Source organism: Cyprinodon tularosa, unplaced genomic scaffold (assembly GCF_016077235.1).
Source record: "Cyprinodon tularosa strain WSP-4 unplaced genomic scaffold, ASM1607723v1 ctg971, whole genome shotgun sequence".
Classification (NCBI taxonomy): Eukaryota; Metazoa; Chordata; class Actinopteri; order Cyprinodontiformes; family Cyprinodontidae; genus Cyprinodon; species Cyprinodon tularosa.
This window is the reverse complement of record NW_024039753.1, coordinates 36,279-48,839: the sequence shown is the minus strand read 5'-3', so window position 1 is coordinate 48,839 and position 12,561 is coordinate 36,279.

Sequence of the window (12,561 nt, the reverse complement as noted above, 5' to 3'; positions counted from 1 at the left end):
AATTTAGAAGTTTTTACAAAAAAGTAAAAAAAAACAATGATTAAGAACAGGGGTCACCAACCTTTTTAAGGCTGAGGGCCACTTCAAGGGTACCGAGACGTAGGAAGGGCGACCATTACTGACCCATGAGCTGCAAGGGTTAGCGTTAGCCTAAACTTTGTTCATTTTCAACATATTTTTATTGTTTCTGTTCATTTCTAAGTTTATTTAGACATTGTCATTTTGAAATCAATATAAATGATTAAAAAGAAGAGCAACAGAATAAAATAAAATTTCAAACTTTGCCCAATGGTGGGTTGTTCTTGTGCCCTCAAGGACCGCGTTAGGGTTAGATAAGAATTTAAAGGAATACATGACAAGTTAAACATGTCGGTCTAAGTATGTTGTACACTGGAAAAAAGGATAAAAAAATGAGCAAAAATGTCTTAAATTAACTGCATTTACTCTTCATTTGAGTAGATAAATGATATAATTTGCCAATGGAATGAATATTTTTACTCTTAAAATTTGATATTTAGATAATATGCACTTGAAATAAGACAACGCAATTGTGTTTTCTTATTTTAAATGTAAATTGTCCTGTTCCATTGGCAAAGTGTCTCACTTACCTCCTCAATTCAAGATAAAAAGCACTTATTTTAAGAAAAAAAATGAGTTATCTAGATTTCGATTTTTTCCAGTGTAAGTTTCCTACAAAGATAAAAATAGCTTTTTGAGATGTAAAAAACTCATGATAAGGCCTACTTCAAAAATGATATATCTTTTGTTATATTTTTTTTACCATAGAGGATGGATGGATGGATGGATGGATGATTATTTCTATCATTATATATAAAGTTATTGTTATGAGATTTAAAGCAAAAGTCAAAAATGTAACCTCCTTTTCTCTCCTTCCAGGTTTTCTACCAGTTAATCCAGTTTGTTTTCTGGTGCTTCTCTGGATCTGCTTCCAGGTCTGGCTTTGATTGCTCTTCCCTTTTGCTCCACTGCCGCCTCCTTCTAACCTGTCCGCCCCTTCACCGTGCTTCTCAGATGCAATTCCTGAAGCTGAACGCTCTTCTGTGTCTCCACCTGGATCAAGCTGTCGGTGTTTCAGCAGCACAGAGATCAACCATTGCAAAACGTTCATCTGTTCTTTAGAAAGAAACCATAAAAATTTCAGCTCTGTACTGAGTGTTCATCCATTTGGGTCTAAAGACACGGAAAAAAGCAGACAAGATTATTTTCTATGGTCAATTTTAGTGGCATAACAATATTAAAGTGCTAAAGCATCATCATAATGTTTTCAAAGCAATGGATTTTTCTTATATAACAAAGTTTTAACAGTTATTCTCGACTATTATGGAGTGAATTCCGTTCCATTGTTGATGCAAACAAATAAGATGTTTTAAAAATGGAAATTTGAAAAAAAATGAATGCAATTCATAAATAAATATTTGAGAAAGAAGATTATTTTTTCTTATTGTCATCTTTTTTCATATAAAAAGATGACAATAAGAAAAAAAACTCATATGTTTTATGCGGTATTTTTCTAAACTAGAAGTTACAATTTCTTTAAATTATTTATATGTGTAGGTCCCAATCGCCTTCACATTGCACACTTTCTCCTCAATTTTTCTGTCTCATTCCCCATGGCATCTCCTCCTCTTTGTTTTCTCTTCTTTTATAAAAAAAACAACAACAAAAAAAACAGTTTGAAAGCTCCTGCCTCTTGTGGCATTCAGCCAATTAAAGTATTGCATTCTTCTACTGTGGAAGCTCATTGGTAGAATTCCCTTATGACAGAAAGAAGGACACTTGAAACACGATTCACATCATTATATCTACATTCTACACTACTTTGGGTTGAAATAGTAGCCATCCCAGGCTGGGATGCCCAACAACAAAAATAAATTAAAAAAAAACATATAAAATAAGTGTATAAAACCTTATTTGATATGCTTTTTGAACCTAAATAGAATTCCAGCCACAGGCGCCATGAGTAGACACAAACAGAAGAGGCGCCTTCTGCTGGCAGCGGCATGAATTGTCAAAAATCCAGATGGCAAGTTACTAAATAGATCCTGATCTGACTCTTGGCGTAACGGAACGCTAAGGCTGGTCGAAGACTTAAAGAATTAAAAGGAAATAATAATAATCTACAGCAACTCTAAACAAAAGCAATGGGGCTTCATTTACCAACAAACATGAAAGCTTGAAACACAAAGATAACAATTACTATGCCAACAGGAAATGATCATCTTTTCTAAAAGTTTGTATGCAACCACAGCGAGCTACTGCAGTATAAATAAAAGAATATAAAATAACTAATAAAATAATAACTATAAAAATAAATAAACTCCAATTCAATCTGAAAAACTCACAGAGAGAGAAAGATGCAATTAGAAGAGTTTATTGATACAATAGTTTGAACTTTGGCGCTCAGGCCTCGGCAGGAAACATAAACGCTGATTTATACTTTAATGCAAATAAAATGATGTATGAGAATAAGGATATCCCCCCCGGTCCTGAAACTGGTGGTGGAGTTTAGATAGATGGAGTTTGGTTAATCCATAGAGGCTGGTATACAAGGTGATGCTTGAGTTAGATGTCACTGAATGAACAAAGGTTGCATAAACTGTCCATGAAGAGCAAGCATGAAGCGACTGTGGAGAGAAAAAAATCCCCTTTGGGAAGAAATCTCTGGCAGAACCAGGCTCAACGTGGCGGTCTTCTGCCGGACCGTTTAAAGTGACGGGGAACTCCATGAAAGTCTGGAGGGAGTACGCACTGGAGGTGAGGTTGAAGGAGCATCGAGGAGGAGTCGGATGAGCTTACTACGATGGTGGAGAAGGGGATGGAGGTGGGTTGTCTGAATCAAAGTCCGACATAGGAGCGATGGATCTTGCACTTGTTGAAGAGCAGGCCGAGAGATGATTTGGAGTGGCTTTTAAGGTTAGTGCTGGAAGATGATTGGGCATCGAGGAGACGTAGCTTGAAGCGGATTGGCTGCATCGGAGGCGGATCAGCCTCAGATTGAATGGAAGTAATCAGAGTTTCTTCAGTTGAATTTCCGCCTTAGCTTCATATGTATCCTAAAGCTCTCACGTATAATACCTAAAGCATACGGTGTGTAAATTAGCACTTGTCACATAAAGGACAGTGAAGAAATAGAAGCCGTTTCTCAATATGTGTACTGGTGTGTTCTTTAGTCCTCGTGAAAAGTCATCAGTCTCAGCACTAGAACTGTTCGAATTCACAAGAAAAGCAGACCGAGAATGGACAAAGTCCCAGGATGTTGTTCTCGCCCCTCCTTCTTTACCCAGCATGCATCAGATCAGAGTTGTCCATTCTTTAGATTAACAGCTGTCCCAGCATGCATTGCAGCAGCAGCAGCTTTCAATGGAGCGCTCACAGAGCTCAGAGTATTAAAGCTACAGTGTGTAATAATTACAGGCATATAAAGTCAGAAATTTAATATATTATACATAACTATGTTATTTATCATCACCTATGAGCTCAGCCTCTTAACCTTAATATTTGCGTTGCCTTAGAATTCGTTATTTATAATTACATAGGAGCGGGTCTCGCAGCCATGGAGGCTGACATCTTTGCGCTACGGCAAGCGCAGAGGCAACAAACTAGCGATTGCGAGATCTCCCATTACGCTCGAAAATAACTACGGCAAGTTGAGAGAGATTAACTGAGACGGTACTGAACAGTAGATGGCAGTATTAGGCCTGAGAAGCGTTTAGTCTGCCTGAAACCAAAGAAGAAGAAGAAGCAGGTATACTGCGCCTCAGTAACAAGAAAGGTGAACAAGGCGGCAGGCGTGAGTGACTTTGCAAACTGTTTTGCACTGTGTGGCCAAACATCAGACGAATGGAGGATCATGCCTACTCTGTATCACAACGAGAAGCGGCGGACACCGAACCCCCGTCATCTAAGAAGCGGAAACACGACGAGAATAAACGCAAGCGTGACAAGAAACGACAAAAAACACGGATCAACATTGGCACGGCATTTACACGATGGAAGTCACTGATGGAGGAAAAAGGTTTTCAAAGTGACGCTCAAGTTGCCAGTTTTCTCTTGGACAGGTAATTAATCCTATACACACAATTGTCTAATATCACTGCAGTTTTTGGAGTACAGGATGCTCAGACCTGTCTAAAACAATAACATGCTGCGTGATGATGCTGTTACTCTCCAGTATACTTATTCAGCAACGTCCCTGACGTTTCACAGGTAATGATTCAGTAATTTTCTGTAAAATGATTTTCTGGATATATACCTCGGTTACTTCTCTCTGGCTCCTTTGGAGATCTTCAAGCCTTTCCTCCTCTGCTCTCACCCCGCTGGCTCCCCTCTCTCGCCTGGCCCTAGCTGCACGCTCACCCCGGCCTCTCTGCCCTCTTCCTTTCCCTCTTCCTCGCCTTGTAACCCCCGTGCCACAAACAAGACTTGGACTCTGTAAACGGGGAATATATATTCTTCCAGCGAACACAATCTCGCTGTTAAATTACAATTACTTCGTCTGTTTATATCACCATGCAAAGCAGCTCACCAAAACGTCACGACGACGTAGAAAAAATAACGGGTATATTTATTATCTTAAGTCTACATGAAATCTATACCCTACACAGACTAATGAAATACTATCTGTAAAATTATCTATGTAAACAAACCTCATCACTTGAGAAGGTAGGTGATGCCCACGTCGTGGAAGACATTTTGTCCCGTAACGCTCGCCGTACTGTTGGGGGGGAGAAGCGGTGGGGGGGAGACGTTCATGTTGCTGCAGTCTGCAGTCTGAACGTTAGATGTCGCTGAAAATTACACACTGTAGCTTTAAGTAAAAAGTTATCTTTTTCTGTTGCTGTTGTTCAATAAAAGTACGTTTTAAGATCATTTGAGGCGAGAATATTATACTTTTAAGCGTCACTATATGCAACATTTACTAATTTAATGCAGAAATAAATAAAAAAAATTCCGAAGTTGAGAGGACCACAGCAACCAGCGGCGCTCCTAGGGTAACGGCACAGGGGTAACGTTAGCCAGTCTATAGCACACTGGAAAAACGATCTAGAAATGAATACAAATTTCTTAAATTAAGTGTATTTACCCTTAATTTGAGTAGGTAAATAAGATAGTTTGCAAATGGAATGAGTATTTTTAGTCTTAAAATAAGATAATTAGATAATATGCACTTGAAATTAGACAATGCAATTGTGTTTATCTTATTTTAAGTGTAAATTGTCTTGTTCCATTGGCAAAATGTCTCTTTTACCTCCTTAATCCAAGAACAAATGCACTTAATTTAAGAAAAAATTACTTATTTAGATTTCGATTTTTCCCAGTGCAGCCCTCTCTCAGCACAGCCGTGTGTGAAGGACCGCTGGCTCATGGCGAGGTTTTTATTTTATTTGGCAAAATGTTCATTTGATTTGTGTTTATCTGACTGTGTTCATTATTATTCCCCCACTAAATGAAAAAAGTAATAATTTATTATCTAGAGACTAATAACAGGAGGTGAAAAGCAACTCTAGACTAGCTTTGAATGTGGTGACATCACAAGGACGCCTCTGCTCCAATTGACCCAGATTTATTCTGCATGTTCCCGTTCTCCCAGAGTCCAGACTTTCCTGCGTTCTTGACGAGAACACGAGTCCGTACTCGCATTCTAGTGAACTGAGAAACGGCTCTTAACTGTTTTTCTTTTTTTGGTCCATTTTGGGGCAAAGTAAGTTTCGTCTAAATTCATTAAACTTAAAAGTAAACTAGCCTGCATTTTATTCTCAAGAGTAATGACAGTTCATAATACTTGAAAGTAAAACATATGATGCAATTAATCTAGCTTCAAATGTATTTTTATTTTTCTTAAAGATGTGAATGTAACTAGTTACTCCCACCTCTGGTGTTAATGTGACTCCCTTCATACCAGAAAAATACACTGCAAAAACGATCTAGAAATAAGTAAATCTTCTTAAATTAAGTGTATTTATCCTCATTTTAAGTAAGTAAATTAGATAGTTTGCCAATGGAATGAGTATTTTTACTCTTAAAATAAGATAATTAGATAATATGCACTTGAAATTAGACAATGCAATTGTGTTTATCTTATTTTAAGTGTAAATTGTCTTGTTCCATTGGCAAAATGTCTCTTTTACCTCCTTAATCCAAGAACAAATGCACTTAATTTAAGAAAAAATTACTTATTTAGATTTCGATTTTTCCCAGTGCAGCCCTCTCTCAGCACAGCCGTGTGTGAAGGACCGCTGGCTCATGGCGAGGTTTTTATTTTATTTGGCAAAATGTTCATTTGATTTGTGTTTATCTGACTGTGTTCATTATTATTCCCCCACTAAATGAAAAAAGTAATAATTTATTATCTAGAGACTAATAACAGGAGGTGAAAAGCAACTCTAGACTAGCTTTGAATGTGGTGACATCACAAGGACGCCTCTGCTCCAATTGACCCAGATTTATTCTGCATGTTCCCGTTCTCCCAGAGTCCAGACTTTCCTGCGTTCTTGACGAGAACACGAGTCCGTACTCGCATTCTAGTGAACTGAGAAACGGCTCTTAACTGTTTTTCTTTTTTTGGTCCATTTTGGGGCAAAGTAAGTTTCGTCTAAATTCATTAAACTTAAAAGTAAACTAGCCTGCATTTTATTCTCAAGAGTAATGACAGTTCATAATACTTGAAAGTAAAACATATGATGCAATTAATCTAGCTTCAAATGTATTTTTATTTTTCTTAAAGATGTGAATGTAACTAGTTACTCCCACCTCTGGTGTTAATGTGACTCCCTTCATACCAGAAAAATACACTGCAAAAACGATCTAGAAATAAGTAAATCTTCTTAAATTAAGTGTATTTATCCTCATTTTAAGTAAGTAAATTAGATAGTTTGCCAATGGAATGAGTATTTTTACTCTTAAAATAAGATAATTAAATAAAATGCACTTGAAATAAGATAATGCAATAGCGTTTTCTTATTTTAAATGTAAATTGTCTTTTTCCATTGGCAAAATGTCAGTTTTACCTCCTCAATTCAAGAACAAATGCACTTATTTAAAGAAAAAATGACTTATCTAGATTTCCATTTTTTCCAGTGTAGCATACATGAACGCTTCATAAAATCTAAACTGTAACAGCAGCTGATGTTCCACTAAAGTCAATTTTACTAACCGTATTTTTAGTGCTATTTCTTTTTAAGGCACCAGGCGGTCTGCTTTATGGTGGCATGCCTGAACAATAAGCCTTTACCCCACACTGGGACTGCCAGGTACACATAGAGGGAGAGAAAAGGACACATTTACCAAACATTTCTGCACATGTCGGATTAGGGAGAACATCTTCCAAAGTACATTTGGAGGATACTTTAGAATATTCGGGCGGTTTCAGGGCAGATTTTCTCCCCCTAGTCACATAAAAATGCAGTCGACTGCAGAAAAGATGGTGTCTCTCCGGAATCAAATGGAAATTTGATGAGACATCCAAAGCTTAGCTGAGCAAGCACAAGCTTTACCAGAGTGTCACACAATGTAAAGTACATTTCCACACGTGGCGCTTAACATCTGAATGTGGTGTAGAGCATATTGTGTGTGAGGGTTTAAAGGCTTAAAAACAGGTACGCTATCTCAGGACCCTGAAAAGTGGTACGTCTCACCACATGCTGCTTAGAGTTGGGAGGTTTTCACATCACAGCTGGTAGAACACAGCTGTGAGATTCTTTTTTTAAACTTTTAATTGAAAGTAGTGCTGATAGGAAGGAGATTGCTAAAAAAAAAAAGTCTAAAATGTTAAATTTACTAACAGGTGGAGGCGACTCTGGCCTTTCTTATGCAGGGCGTTGGTGTTATGAGTCCCGTCTAGTTTATTATTGATGAGAATATTCAGTCCTTTTAGGACTATCACATCTTTTCAGTTTAATTTTAAAAAAAGTGTAAAAAAAAAACTCTTTATCTACAGTCTGTCTCATATGGAGCCCCCTAGTGGACATGGGGAATTTTTTTTTCTTTTGCGTTCACTCGCAAAAGTATTGCGTTACCTCGCAAAACGTTTTGCATGATAAAAAGGTATTTTTCCAAACCAGCTGTTGTAGTGCGATCACCAAGAGCCCTTCGGTTTGTGTGTCGATTTTTGAGTGTCTACACTGTATAAACACAGAGCTATTGATCAAAACAGGATGATATTAATGTTTAATAACAATAAAAAAATTCAAAAAATAAGCAAAGGTGTCTTTTTCAAAAACAGCTGTTGTAGTATGATCACCAGAAGTCCCTTGGTTTTCGTGGCGATTTTGGAGTGTCTGCACTGTACAGTCTTATGCTGCGTTCACACCAGACGCAGCTGGCGCGGCAGAAGCAGCGAGTTTACATGCAAAGTCAATGGTTGACGCGCGTCAACGCGCAGCAAAAGGTCCCGCGGCGCGTTTTGAGCAGCAGGTGCAGCGCGTCGGGCGCGTTTAAGCATCTGACGCGCGTGACGCGCCGCAAACGCGCTGCTGCTCCAGATGGAAAAATTGAATTTTTGCTGCTCGACGCACCGCGTCAACCAATCAGAGAAGATGATCTGGGAGCTGGCAGAGAGACACATTGCTGATGATACAGAGCGCTGTGATCACTCCTCTGAAACAGTTTATTGACGCATAAATTAACTTAAAATGCAGAAATCTGCCAGCAGAATATGTTCGCTTTTATTATCCTGCCGCCTGCAGTTTGGATTATTTAGATGAAAAACACCTACCAGCCGCCGCGGTGAACCGCGAGGAGGCGACCCGGCCAGAGGCTGCTGATGAAGGGATTCCTACTGTCGGCGCACTGCTGGTATGTGGGGGTCTGAGCGGCTCCGACAGAAATAATACTGGAAGGCAGGATGATAATCTGAATGAACTACTGCACTTATTAAATTTTCAGGTGGACTTTCTCACTTAAACACATATTAAAACTACTTTATTCCCACTGATCACAGCAAATATAGCTGCAAGGCAGAGAAAGGATAGTGAAGCTCCGCCCAACGCGCGTCAGACACACTTTTGCACCACGCAGCCAGAGCAGCAAAGCTGCTTCAGCCGCACGTCAGAACTAAACTGGTACAAGAAGCAAAAATGAAGCAGCAGACGCGATTTCGCTGCTTTTGCTGCGTCCGGTGTGAACGTAGCATTAGTGTTATTGATCAAAATAGGATGATATTAATGCTTAATAATAACTAAACTTCTAAAAAAATAAGTAAAGGTGTATTTTTCCAGACCAGCTGTTGTAGTGTGATCACCAAGAGCCCCTTGGTGTGTGTGCTGAATTTGTAGTCTCTGCACTTTATGGCAGTGGAGTTATTGATTTTTATTTGCAACGTTTTTCTGTTGTTTTACCATTTGCAGACGGTCCCTAACCACTGGCCTGGCCGCTGCCTGTGCATAGAGATCAATGTAATACATCCAGCTCGGAGAACGGCTCGTTTTTCTAGAAAATAACGCTTTTTGATTCTTGTAAAACGTAGTCTGTTCTATCAGGACATGAAAGAGGCGCCATTTGTTTTTCAACAACGAGAGTTATTGATCCCGGAAGTCCGAATCTGTGAATATCTTTTTAATTTGACCGAAGTAAGGTTTTGCGTTCTCACGCAAAAGGTTTTGCGAGGTAACGCAAAAGAAAAAAAAAATCCCCATGTCCCCTAGGGGGCTCCGTAGTCTCATCATGGGAAGCCCTTGAAAAAAATACACACAGATGTGGTGAAAGTCTGAAAATATACAGTTTATTTTTTTATACAGTTGCAAAAACTTTGCAATGTATTTTTAATTAGACAACTGCTTAAACTAGAGGAACTCAAGGCTAGCAGTGCACGTTACAAATGTAGATGTAAAGTAAATGAATTTATAATCATAATAATGCTGATGCTTATAGTTTCCTGATAGTGAGAACCTTTAAAGATGTTGGTGTAATTATCCTTTTGCACTCTGCTCTTGGCATCTGAGAGTTAATAAAACCTAGCATAGAAAAGCAAGGTATCAACCACCTTAAAAGGTAAGAAAATAGTTTAGGACACAACATTAGAGATCATTACATGGAAACTTCACTAAGATAATAGCTTTCACAGTACAGCTATGGGACGTTTTTGTTAGGAATCCAGTTTATGTGGGTTGTGTGTTGTTTGTGTTTTCTCCCTCCACCACCAGGTGGCGCCTGGTTCTCGTGGGCCCTCCCAAACACCTGCGGATGGTTGGCTCATTATCTGAGGACTCTTAAGCGGCTGACTGCCACTACCTCGACGCCAGAGTGTTTGCCAGTTTGGGTACTCTAGCCAAGCTGAGTTTAGCTGAGTCTAACTGAGTCTTTTGTTTCTCTGAGTCTAACGTTTTTTTTGTCTTTGCCTCTCGGCAGGAAGTCATCCTGCAGACTGGATGTTTGGACCATCTCCCCCTGAAAGGATTGTTTGAGCTTCACACTGAGCAGGGGATAAAGCTCCACACGTGCTGTTCAAGTTCTCCCAGAAATCTAAGTGGCAGTCAGCTCCGTTGCTCCTCAGGGAACCAACCTAACCTAAGTAAAACCCGTCCGCCTTCCAACGAGTCAACCAAGTTCTGGAATAATCCACACCGACTGGATTCTGGGAAGGACACCTTTTTCTGGAAACGTGAGTCCCTTTTAAGTCTTTGTTTTTGCAAGTCGTCCAAGTTTCCTACGGAACCTGAACTAAACCCTTCTCACTTCCAGTTCCGGTTCACCAGCGTTCTTAGTAACTCTGGATCCACGCATCTCAATAAACCTGTTAAACCTTTTCTCTGGTTCTCTGAGTGGTTTCCTGCATGTGGGTCAGATCCCTTAAAAGAAACATGACAAGTTTATTGTTTTATTAAAGGACTTAACCATTATTTTTTCTGGATCATTTATTAAAGATTAAGATGTCTGAAAAATGATAGAAGCAGGTTTACACATTAATTCCCTTAAATCCGTTCACTGTTTGAGCTAATAGTTTAAATAAATAAGGTTTCTAACCACTATTTTGTTGCACTTTTTTCTTTTAATTTTTTTTTATCCCAACACAAAGATATTCCTATATTTAAACCCCAGAAGTATAAAAAATAAATAAATTAGAGGTGTAGTGAAAGATGCCCTTTTTCTGGGTGGATCATCTCAATCAGTGGTCCTCCTAACTGTCAATCATTCTGGTGATATGTTTATGTAAGGCGGTCCTTACCGGTGCTGAGTCTGACATAGTGGAAAAATTGCAAATGTTCTTTGGGAAAGTATGCTTGTATGAGTGATGCAAACAACAACTTTTAAACAGAGCGTACATGAGGAGAGGTGGGCTTGTAGTTCTAGTATAATTGAAAAAGATCTGAAGGAAGAATAATCAGGGGAAGTAACCACACAAAGTTGAAAGAAAGGAAGGTCATATTTAATTTTTAAAAAGTGTTATTATTATTATTATTATTATTATTATTATTTTTTTTTTTTTATTATTAACTTTAAAAAGCAATGTTAAAAAGGGTTGGCATGCCTAATGGAAATGCTAAATAATCACTTAAGCTTCCAGTCCTATGTTTTATCTGCAGATGGACGTCAGAGTAACCAGAAAGAACTCACACATTTGCGGAGAGAACACATTCGGTTTTAAACTCAGGACCTTTTTAATGGCAGCTACCAATGTGTTTCCATGGAGACCCTCAGCATATTAAAGCAATCTATAAAGATGCTAATTCCACATAGCTGATATATTTTCAAGTATAACTCTACCTCCATTAATAGACAGGAAGTTTGATTTCAGTTGTTGGTTTACAGCAAATCTCTACAGTTGCACCGCTTTGCTTTGGATCAAATTAATAACCACATTTATCAAGATTGTTATTCTTGAACTTCATGGTTATAACATTAATACGAAATCCATCAAATCTGTGCAAATTTAAATCCTGCAGATTTTCAGGACAAGCAATTCTCTGAGACTTTGCATAATTTACATTTTCAATTCAATTCAGTTTATCTATGCAGCACCAATTCACAACACATCATCTCAAGGCACTTTATGGTTCACCTTCATTTTCACAGCTCTTGGTTCATTTTTCTACTAGTTGCATTCATTAATTGTTCCGCTTAATAAAGTTGCAAAGCCTGAAATGACTGATCTTCCAATTTTATGTTCATGCGACTTGAAACATGACTTGATCTGTGGGAAGTTGTCACCATCTGGTGGCGTAGTTGTGCATTACACATCCTGACTCCAGCTCTATACTGAGGTTTTGTCTCCACTATATGAAGCTAATTTCAAGTGCAAAGCAATACAACCTGCTATAAATTCAAAAAATAATCAAAACACCTTAAAACACAAATGGAAAAGAAAAGCTTGTTTCCAGGGATCAGAGCAGAACGCTTTTACATTCAAACTTCACCCCTTTGGTGTTTACTTAGTTATAAAACAGTTTTCTGTGAGTCCAACTTGTTGGAAGCTGGAGAAGTACCACCTTTCCACCGTGGATCCTCCTGAGCTGAGCCTCCTGCACAGCTGCAGCTCATTCCATCATCAGAGGATCCACTACTTAAGCTGTCTTCAGAACTTGCCTCAACGCCGCAGTGTTGATC